Genomic DNA, 7,809 nt, shown 5'->3' with positions numbered 1-7,809 from the left:
GATGAAGCGATTGAGACGTTCATCCTACGAAACTTTAACTGAGACCATGTCTAACAACCTCGGCTACGCTCTGACTCTGCTGACTGTAGACGAATCAAACTGATTTTCCATAACAAACAAGATCAAAAATGTCTTTTCATCTGCGTAGATCAACTCAAGACACACCAGCTTTTTTTTTGACAGGAAATGATACAGGCTTAATAAGATGATGTACAAGAGGCATCATTGTGGAAAAAATATTCATTAATTTTCTTTTCAGCTTACTCCACACAAAAATGCCAACTGACCCAACTGGGGCTTTAACCTTCTTGCTGTGAGGCGATTGTGCTACCCACTGCGCCACGATGCTGCCCTGGAAAAAAATAATTCTCAGATTTATTTACAATTAAATAAAAACAATAAGACATAATTTGCCAGCGGTATGAATAATTTAGGGCTTGACTGTAGATATGTATACTCTCTGCCTGTTTCTTGGCCCAGAATTAAACAGAAGTGTTGGTGCTATAAAGGGAAACAGTGGACAGATTTATGTGGACGTAGTGATCAGCTTTCCAGAATGTGCAAAGAAAACAGACAAGGGATAATCGAGACGAGCGAGAGATGTACTGTCCTGCTCGGGACAAGGAGAAGGGAAGGACAGAGTGTGTGAGACGTGACAGTGACACCATGCCCTGTGATGCTGGCGGGATGACAGGGAAACACACATGCACACACATGCTGCATTAAGCCCCCAGAGAGAGACAGAGAGAAAAAAAGAGAGAGAGATAGTTTGTTCAGTTGAACCTTGGAAATGGTTTCCACAGTTTTCAATGTGGATTTTTGAACCATACCGTAAAAAATGTTGTCCCAACACAATTTGATTAAGTTAACTTAATTGTTTTTCCAAAATAAGTAACAGAACAATTAAGTTGTAGTCGATTCAGCTCATTTTAAATAAGTAATTTGAACAAACAGCACAAAAAATACAAATGAGTTCAGTTTAAGCAGCAGACTTGATTTTTAAGTAAGATGCAGACCTTACCTTGAAGGAAGAGGTTACTATGTCAGTAATGGTGGCCTAAGGTCGAGGTGAACACATATGACATGTGGTGTTCCACATGGTTTAATTCTGGCACCACTCTTTTTCAAACTTTATATGCTCCCACTGAGCCAAATAATGAGAAAGAACCAAACCTCCTACCACAGCTATTCTAATGACACTTAGATTTACTTAGCCTTATTGCCTAATGACTACAGCCCAATTGACACGCTCTGCCAACGCATTGATGAAATTAACAGTTGGATGTGCCAAAACTTTCTTCAGTTAAACAAAGAGAACGTTTAGGAACAGAGATGAGGTTCTCAAGGTGAATGCGTACCTTGCCTCTAAACAAACAACAAAAAATAAGGTCAAGAATCTTGGTGTGATTCTGGAGTCAGACCTGATTTTCAATATTCATGTTAAAGCAGCAAGTTAATCAGCATACTATCATCTCAGAATATTGCAAGAACCAGATGCTTTGTTTCAGTGAGAAAACTTGTTCATGCTTTTATCACCAGCAGGGGATTACTGTAATGAACTTCTCATTGGCCTTCCCAAAAAGACAGTTAGATACATTGTAGCTCATCCAGAAAGCTGCTGCCAGCATTCTGACCAGAACTAGAAAATCAGAGCACATCACATCTGTCCTCAGGTCTCTACACTGGCTCCCAGTTACATTCAGGATATATTTAAAAAATACACCTTTTCTATAAATCACTAAATGACATCAATACAGATATGCTCACTGAATACAAACCTAACTGATCACTGAGCTCTTTAGGGTCATACAAACTAGAAAACCCAAAAGTTCAGTCAAAGCAGGGTGAATCAGCTTTTAGCCACTACGCCCCCCGCTGCTGGAATCAGCTTCCAGAAATGATCAGATGTGCTCCAACATTAGGCTCATTCGAGACTGAAAACACATCTGTTTAGCTGTGTCTTTACTAAATGAGCACTGAGCTACGTCAGACAGATCGCACAATTGTGTCTTTCATTTCATTTTTATTCTTTTATGACCTGTTTTAACATATTTTAATCTGTTTTTATCATTTTTATTCCTTGTTGTTTTTATTTTCTTATACTTGTCTCTTTTAGTGAAGTTTATTCATAAACTAATTTCGAGAGGATCACGTGCTTATGATTTATCACGTCCAGTCTCGCATTTGCTAATCACTAATCTTCCAATCATATGAGCCCTAAGGCATCATAAATAGCCTCAGTTTTCAGTTCACTTTATCTTCGTTTGGAAGAAACCCACCCTCCTCCCCTATTCTCCTCCTTTACCTGCGATTGGGCGGCACGGCGGTCCAGTGGTTAGCACTGTGAACCACACAGCAAGAATACTGCCGGTCCTAGTTCGATAGGACCGGTGAGTGTTTCTGTGGGGAGTTTGTATGTCCTTCCCGTGTCCGCGTGGGTTTTCCCCGGGTTCTCCGGTTTCCTCCCACCATCCAAAGACATTCAACATACTTAACAATCAAGCTTGTCTAATTCCTTACGTTCCCTTAGCTACAGCGGCAGGGGAGTTCTGAGATCCACCGAGCTCGGGCTCCCTTCTTGCTCTGCCAACGGGAGGAAGCCCCGGGCTCGAGGAGCCCTTGAGCTCGGGGCTCTCTCCCGGGACAGCATGCCAAATAAGCTTTGTAAATCATCAGCTAAGTGTGAACTCTTGAATTCCTGTTTATTTAAAGCATTTTGAATTACATTGTATTTGAAATGTGCTATATAAATAAACTTGCTTTGCCTTACTTTAATTAAAAAGCATTTTTAGTGTTTTTTTTTTTGTGGTTAATATTTAATTAACATTATATTCATTTTATTTTATGTTATGTGCCTTCAGCAATTTCTTTTTGTGATTTCAGTATAAACTATCTCCATTTTAATGTTAAATTGATTGAAGATCAGATTCAAATTTTGATTACAGTTGAAGCTATTTTAGGTTCAAGTATTTTAACTAATAATTGCATATTTATTTTTATTTCAGCTGTATTTTATTTTCTGAAAATTAATAATAATTCATTGTAATAATAATTCCAATAATTAATTATAATTTATAATTAATATGTTTATTTTAGAGACCAATACCTTTTCTACAGAGAGAAAAAACCTGAACAAAGTATGCATGAATCAATCAAGTTGTAATATATTTACATTATATTATTAATGAAACAGGTTACTTGCTATTTCTTTGCAATCAATGATTATATTCTACACTTACTGACAAGTTTTTTGATTGTCTCTACAATTTCCTACAGTTTCGATCAGTTTACCTCAATTTGTTTATCAATCAGCACCAACATAAGTTCTGAATCAACACAAGTGTGACTAAATGACGAAACAGCTTTTAATAAAATCAAAATACATTCACAGTCGTGGTGACTCATGCTTCACCTGACCCATAGTACAGTACAACCCCAAATAACTCAAACGTGGCTGAAATGCACACTTGGTGATGTGTGTGTGTGTGTGTGTAGTCTTGTGAGATCTAATCCAGACCCTGGCAGAAGCATGTGTTACAACTGCTGAGGACTTTAGTGATTTATAGCATGAGCGTTTGTGTAATAGTGCTGAGTGTTTGTTGCACAGTCTTGCCTTTGGCCCTCTCTCAGCAGACGAGCCCCTCTCCCACGTCCCACCACCTGACCGGCCTCCTTCAGCACACTGATGCAGTAGTGGAAAAAAGCCCAGCCTAAAAATACACTGGCACACTCACACACCTCGCGGACGGGACAGAACATGGGTGAGAGGGGGGTTAATATTAGAAAGCACATACAGTAACATGATGAAGGGAGAGCGACCACTCGGCCTGCTCCATTTTAATCTGTGACTTGGGATCTCCTCGTGCCCCCCAACGTCACACCAACGTAGCGCATTCCTCAGCGGGTCACACGTTCAGACACACACACATTCCAGAGGCAGTCACACGCGCCGCATCATCACTGCCTCCTCAGCACTCGTTCAAGGCTATTTCTGACTGTCTGGATCTGGAAAGAGAAATTGAGAGATCAAGCCTGAAAGAAAGGTGGCAGGTATTCACTCTCCGCTGCCAACGGGATCACACTAGGCCAATGGTTCTTAATTCCAGTCCCACAAACCACTCCTCTGCAGTATGATGATATGTACAATGTACATCACCAAGTGTGCATTTCAGCCACGTTTGAGTTATTTGGGGTTGTACTGTACTATGGGTCAGGTGAAGCAGTCACCACGACTGTGAATGTATTTTGATTTTATTAAAAGCTGTTTCGTCATTTAGTCACACTTGTGTTGATTCAGAACTTATGGAGAAATTAAAATGGTCGTGCCCAACTGAGTCTGGTTCTCTCAAGGTTTTTTTTCTTCACTCCCATCAGGTGAAGTTTTTTTTCCCTCTCCGCTGTCGCCACTGCCTCGCATGGTTCAGGATTGGTAGAGCTGCGCATCGATGAATTTGCTCTTCAGTGTTTGAACTCTCAGTAATGATTAAATCACACTGAACTGAGCTAAACTGAACTGAACTGAACTTAAACACTAAAACCTGAACCACACTGTTCCAGTTACTATGACCATTTATGTGAAGCTGCTTTGACACAATCTACATTGTAAAAGCGCTATACAAATAAAGCTGAATTGAATTGAATTGAATACAATACCGGTCTAAAGTCTGGGCTCAGTAGGATTTTTAAATGTTTTAAAATAAGCTTCTCCTGCTCACCAAAGCTGCATTTATTTAATCAAAAATACAGTACAAATGGTAAATTTCTGAAATGTTATTGCACTATAAAATAACTGTTCAAAAGTAGTTCGTCATGTAATTTAATCATTTATTCCAGTGGTTTTAATGATGAATTTTCAACTTCATCACGCCAGTCTTCAGTCACCTGGGGCCTCATGTATCAACGCTGCGTACGCACAAAAACTTTGCGTACGCCAGGTTTCACGCTCAGAATCGCTCACGTTTGGATTTACTAACAATGAACTGAACGTGGGAATTTGCGCAGGTTCACGGCAGGTTTCTGGCAGGCGTACGCACATTTTTTGTGCGTGTCTGTTTTATTTCCATTGGCGACTCCTAGAGGCAGTTGTGTTAAATTCTTCTCTACAAAGTGTCTGATCCTTGCAATGGCGTCTGTATGAGACGGGTTCATATAGTAGGTATGTAAGATTTCCATACCATACAGTTGACCAGCTAAACATTAAAGCACAATTTGCAGCGGTCGCCTGTTTTCCCAATGTAATCTGAGCTATCTACTGCACGCACATTGCTATAAAGACACTATGCGAAGATAAATTTGCATGCGTGAATCAGAAACATTTCCATTCAATAAATGTGCAAATAAAATATGATGCACAAACTTATTGATGATTCCTACTTGTCTTTCTCGTGATAAATAGTGGGCAAAATCTGATATGTAGCGGGGAAAAAAAAGAAGAATAAATTCATCAGACACTGGATTCGAGCCGAGTTATGCTCGAGCGTGTCAGTACATGATCATATGCTTCTTATGAGGTGCGCCACTGAGACTGCGAAGGGTATTGCAACATTTTACAGATATAAACCACACTATTTCTTTTTTAAATGCACTCAGTGCGATGTTCAGACCCAACTGTGTTAACCGTATCAGCTAAACTCTCCCACTCTATTTTTTTTCTTTTGTTGTTAATTCCGCCGAACAAACTTGCAAATAACACCGCTTTTCTCCGGTCTACCTCCGAAAGCAGCACCTCCATTTCACATTCTGTTCAAAGTTTCTCTTTTTGCTTGCTTTTGCCATTGCTTTTTCGTTGGGTTTTTACATTAGCATAGTCATTAGCATATTCATACGGGGGAGGAGGCAGGGAGGGGTTTTGTGCTCGTGCATGTTGCGCTCAGTTTCACGTTCATTCAGATGTACAAAAGAATATGCGTGAGACTCGGCGTACGCAGTGTTTCATACATCTGAATTTTTTTCTGCGTACGCACATTTACAGCTTTGTGCGTACGCAATGTTTTAGTAAGATTTCCACGCAAGTCTTCGTACATGAGGCCCCTGGTCCTTCAGAAATCCCTCTAATATTTATTACTTTATTTTTTATTATTAATAATATTTATATTATTAATGGTAATTTAATAAATTAATGGTAATGAACAGAAAAATGTTCTACTGACACCGAAGTTTTGACTAGTAGTGTATATACCAGGTTTTTGTTCATTTTTTTAAGAAAATGATTCTGTTCATCAAGGTAGCATTTATTAAATGTAAAAAAAAAAGGTTTTATAAAAAATGTATATAACTGCTTTCTTATTTTATGTACTGTAGTCTCAAAAGAAATTATTACTCCAGTCATTTCTTCTTTTAGTAATACCCCAAACTTTTGACAGGTAGTGTTTTATTATGCAAATTATGCTCTATCATTTGTTTTGATTACGGTAATTGTTGTGTTTTTTGTGTATGTGTGTGTACACTGTAAAAGAGATCTGTTAATGAGCAGTTTTCCATGATTTGTGATTCATGTTATTATTTGTATTTTTTCCCCCATTTATTTGTGCTTTCAAATTGCATTATGGGACTGTGATCTTTCTTCCAACAACTTTTAGCATCGGCATTTTATTGTCATTTTTCATAGTTTAAAATGATATATTGTTTGGGTTGTTGTTGGTGTAGGCCTGCAGTATATTATGGTACAAAAACATTGTAATGAACTTCCAGTTCATTTTCTGCTATTTTACAGACTTATTTTTCCATATATGTCAAGTTGGCAGATGAGCTGCGTGGGTGCGTTATTTGTCCTAAGTTTTAACCAGTGGTGAAAAGTAACAAATTACAAATACTCAAATAATTTGTACTTATATAAATTATAATACTCAAATTACTGTACTTAAGTAATTTTACTCAGGAATTGTAATTTACTAAGTAGTTTTAAAGCTTTCACTCGACTACACTTTTAGTGTTGTATCGGTACTTTTACTACACTATTTTCATTCTACCTGCAGTCACTACTTTATTACTTCCTGTCTATGGGGATTACAATTAGTTCTATGATTCCTGTCCAATCAAATCGCACATTGAAAATAAATTGCATCATACTAAACTACATTAACACATGCAACAAAATGTTTGAAAGCATTAAAAGTATCCAAGAAGATTTTACTTTACATGCAATGACCCAAAGACTGCTTAGACTGAATATCACTGATAAGAAGATGAAGGATGTTTACTGTATGATGACCAAAATGGCCTTAAACAAGAACTTAATGCACTACAGAATGTTAAGTTTACTCACACATCTACAAATTATATGTAAACGCATCAACCTTTCCCAGCATAATACTATTCACTACTCTTGAGTACTTTTAAATGGCTACTTTTTACTTATACTTTGAATAATATTTACAACAGATACCCTACTTGCACTACATTTTTGGGCAATTAATAGTACTTTTACTTGAGTGTGATTTTTCAGTACTCTTTCCACTACTGGTTTTAACCCATCGTCTTATGTTTAACTTTGTGACAGAACCTGTTTAGAATGTTTTTATGAATTATTAATGGATAAAAGGATACACACTTATCCGGTATATATAATACTTTGTGCCACTATTTTTGAAAGCATTCGTTGTTCTGGAGAAATTTGGATATACTCACCTGCCGTGGAAGCTATACTAAGTGGCAGCCGTCCTTCTTTTGGGGCCTGCTGGTAGCCCTGCAGAAGTGATAGTGCTTACAGCCGCTCATCATTCAGTATGAAGGAAAGTGCTTCTTTCTAATGTTTGATCCTTGTTTGTGTTGATTGTATTATTTTTGTATATAAACTATTAATTTATTGAA

Source organism: Danio rerio, chromosome 16 (assembly GCF_052040795.2).
Source record: "Danio rerio strain M-AB ecotype USA chromosome 16, GRCz13ab, whole genome shotgun sequence".
Classification (NCBI taxonomy): domain Eukaryota; kingdom Metazoa; phylum Chordata; class Actinopteri; order Cypriniformes; family Danionidae; genus Danio; species Danio rerio.
Note: the sequence above shows the minus strand (reverse complement) of the source record.